Source organism: Priapulus caudatus, unplaced genomic scaffold (assembly GCF_000485595.1).
Source record: "Priapulus caudatus unplaced genomic scaffold, Priapulus_caudatus-5.0.1 Scaffold310, whole genome shotgun sequence".
Taxonomy (NCBI): domain Eukaryota; kingdom Metazoa; phylum Priapulida; class Priapulimorpha; order Priapulimorphida; family Priapulidae; genus Priapulus; species Priapulus caudatus.
Genome location: NW_014577371.1, coordinates 596,951 through 600,744, shown reverse-complemented (window position 1 = coordinate 600,744; position 3,794 = coordinate 596,951). Strand labels below are relative to the sequence as shown.

At 55.9% G+C, this 3,794-nt stretch overlaps 1 protein-coding gene across 1 annotated transcript in view; it reads right to left on the bottom strand.

Moving 5' to 3' along the window:
• The window catches only part of LOC106808865, a 16,095-nt gene that overhangs the window by 2,884 nt on the left and 9,417 nt on the right, over window positions 1-3,794 (bottom strand). The window lies entirely within an intron of this gene.

Genomic DNA, 3,794 nt, shown 5'->3' with positions numbered 1-3,794 from the left:
AGGCCCCCGGGATTTACGACGACTCTGACGACGACAGGCCCCCGGGATTTCAAACCCATCAAAGAAAAGCGGCGAAGAAGATGGCGCTTGCCTGAGATAAGCTTTCGTCTTTGTCTCCGAGGTTGGTCTTCAGCTCCCGATTCATGGATTCTAGCTCTTCCACTCGCTTGCCTGCGAGCCCGAGCTTGCGGGCGGTGTCCCGAGTTTTTGCGAACCTTCCCGTCGGCGTAAATCCACTGCGACCAACGCCACCTACACGCACATCTGGTATAAAAATAAGAGCGTAGTGATACTTGAGGCGAGTTTTGTCTGTTCGCAAGCTCCTTCCTCGTGTTTGGCAGTGATTGCATCTGATTTAAATACGAGCGTTCTTGTGCGAAGCTTACGCTACCCGGGTTTGGATTTTTGAATATTGAAAAAAAATTAACGTCAGCCATTGAGAGCACTGCAATAACGATAGTCCGTTTCCGACATTCTGGCATTTGTTGATATCATCCTCACCATGCCGTTATCCCATGCGGGACAAGTGGCTAGGTTTGATTAATTATCTCTACGGATACTAATTACCGAGCGAATCTCGCACGTGAAAAATTCAAATGAAAAAAACGTCGACGTATTCCGCCGGTCCGGGGATTTCTAACTGGTTCCCCCTAGATTCGTCCGTAGATTAGATTTTAGATTTCCCCGGGCCGGCGCCGGATCGCGACCCCCCCTTACCTGCTTCCCACGGGTCGACGCCGGATCGCCCCCCCCCCTTACCGGCTTCCCGGGATCCCCCGGGTCGTGACCCTCCACCCTTGACTGGCTTCCTGGGATTTCCCGGATCGGCCCCCCCTTACGGCTTCCTGGATCCCCGTGGTCGGTGACCCATCGCACCGCTACTGGCCTTCCGGGATTCCCCGGATCGCCCCCCCCACACGCCGCCCTTCCACTTACCCGGCTTCCCGGATCCCGCCGGTGCGACCCTCGCAGCCTTACTGGCTTCCCGGGATTCCCCGGGGTCGTGACCCATCACGCTTACCTGCTTGCCACGGGGATTCCCGGCGTCGACCCTCACCCTTACCGGCTTCCCGGGATCCCCCGGGTCGGCGCCGGATCGCGACTCTCCCCCCCTTACCGGCTTCTGGATTCCCGCGATGCGCCCCCCGCCACCTCTTACCGGTTCCTGGGCGATTCCCGAGGTCGCGACCCTCCACCCTTACTGGCTTCCCGATTTCCCAGGTCGTGATCCTCCCCCTACCCTGTTTTCCCAGGATCCCCCGATCGCCTTGTCCTGCCAGCTCAGGGTTGCCTGATCTGCGACCTGTCCTCCCACACCCTTACCGGGCCGCCTGAGTCCCCCGGGTCTTGGAGCGGCGGGCGCGCCGGATCGCGACCTCTCCCCCCCGTTACGGCTCTTCGTCGTCCGAGCCGCGCGATCGGACGATCGTGCCTGCGCGTCGAGTTTCGCGAGGGTTCTCTCCATCTCCAGGAGCCTCACCCGGAGGCTGCTGATTTCTCCCAGCCTCTCCTCAGACTGCTGCCCGAGCCTGAAAGACATCGTTAGCGACGCATCGTTAGCGACGCATCGTTAGGGGCCTCACCCGGAGGCTGCTGATTTCTCCCAGCCTCTCCTCAGACTGCTGCCCAAGCCTGAAAGCCGCGTTCGTTAGCGACACATCGTTAGCGACGCCTCGTTAGCAGCGTCGCTGAATTACCCGATACTATACAGACAGTGAGACTGTAGAGGCATGTTACAGTGCATAAAAGTACTGTACGGTAACATACAGTACTTTTACAGTGTACAGTACAGTACACTAGCGTGTTACATACACGATATATTTTACTACACAGTATAGAGTTTACAATACAGAAGTTATATGCAGTATATTTTACCATACAGTCCACTGTTTACTATACAGTAGTTACACCGCTGTCTTCCACCCACCTATCCCTGTCTTTCCTGAGCACCTTGCACTCGGTCTCTAGTTTGTTCACGGCTACGGACGACTCCTGTCTCGCAAGCTCCGCGGCGCTGGTCTTCCCCGCGACCTCCCGCATGGCCTCGCTCAGTCGCTGCTTCAGTCTACCCAGCTCCTCATCCTGCAGTGAGAGAGAGAGAGAGAGACGGTCACAGCGTGGCACGCGTGTCTCGCTCAGAACGGCGTTCGCACACAGAGTCTAGAACGTCGGGAATTTTACGTTTTATTTCAAACTATTCGTGACGTTTCTGATACGTTCGACCACGGCAAGTGGGAAGAAGGCAGGAACGGTCTGTCAGTTCCCCTACCACCCCACCAACACCCCCATCAAACTGCCTGCTCCACAACGTATTAGCCAGCGAGCCGTGCATCCGTGATCTGTACAGTCAGTTTTGAAACTGCACGGCCAAAAAATGTATAACACGGCCTAAAACATTGATCTAAAGCCGTGTACATTTGTAAAATTGCACTCCCAAATATTTTTTCTGCACTCCCACAATACTCATTCCTGGCTAATCCACCATAAATTAATAATTAATAATTAATAATTAATGCTGCTCCACCATGATCATAACGCCGCACGGCGAGCACCCACAGCACGACACAATCCTCAGCGAACTCCGCGTGCTCCCCGCATCGGGCGTACCTTCGGGGAAAAAAATATCTTTTTTTTCACGGGAGCTCTTTTTCAAGTCTGTGGAAAAAATAGCTGTCGTCAAAATTTTTACGAGAGCTATTTTGAGCCTCACGGGAGCGATTTCGGAGGTTTGAAGAGAGCGAATCGCTCATCGCTCCCGCGTATTTTTTACCCTGGCCGCATCGGGCGTATACCTTCTCCTGTAGGTCCTCGCGTAGGCGTGCGAGGGCGACGGCCGTATCCTCCCGCGTTATGTCGCGCCGGCTCGTCCGCTCCATCTGCAAGATGGACTGGCTCTCCAGCAGGTCCCGCTTCACATCCCCCAGCGCCTGCAGCAGCTTCCCCACCTCCGCCTGCGCAGCGAGTGGAAGGTTAGTTAATTAGATCGTTAACGACGGTCGTTAATTAGAGGAATGTCGCGCCGGCTCGTCCGCTCCTTCTGCAGGAGGGACTGGCTCTCCAGCAGCTCCCGCTTCACGTCCCCCAGCACCTGCAGCAGCTTCTAATTAATTAGATCGTTAACGACGGTCGTTAATTAGAGGAATGTTGCGCCGGCTCGTCCGCTCCATCTGCAGGAGGGACTGGCTCTCCAGGAGGTCCCGCTTCACGTCCCCCAGCACCTGCAGCAGCTTCTAGTTAATTAGATCGTTAACGACGGTCGTTAATTAGAGGAATGTCGCGCCGGCTCGTCCGCTCCATCTGCAGGATGGACTGGCTCTCCAGCAGGTCCCGCTTCACGTCCCCCAGCGCCTGCAGCGGCTTCCCCACCTCCGCCTGCGCAGCGAGAGGAAGGTTAGTTAATTAGATCGTTAACGATGGTCGTTAGAATTAGAGGAACGTCGCGCCGGCTCGTCCGCTCCATCTGCAGGATGGACTGGCTCTCCAGCAGGTCCCGCTTCACGTCCCCCAGTGCCTGCAGCAGCTTCCCCACCTCCGCCTGCGCAGCAAGAGGAAGGCTAGTTAATTAGATCGTTAACGACGGTCGTTAATTAGAGGAACGTCGCGCCGGCTCGTCCGCTCCATCTGCAGGATGGACTGGCTCTCCAGCAGGTCCCGCTTCACGTCCCCCAGTGCCTGCAGCAGCTTCTAGTTAATTAGATCGTTAACGATGGTCGTTAATTAGATCGTTAACGACGATCGTTAATTAGAGGAACGTCGCGTCGGCTCGTCCGCTCCATCTGCAGGATGGACTGGCT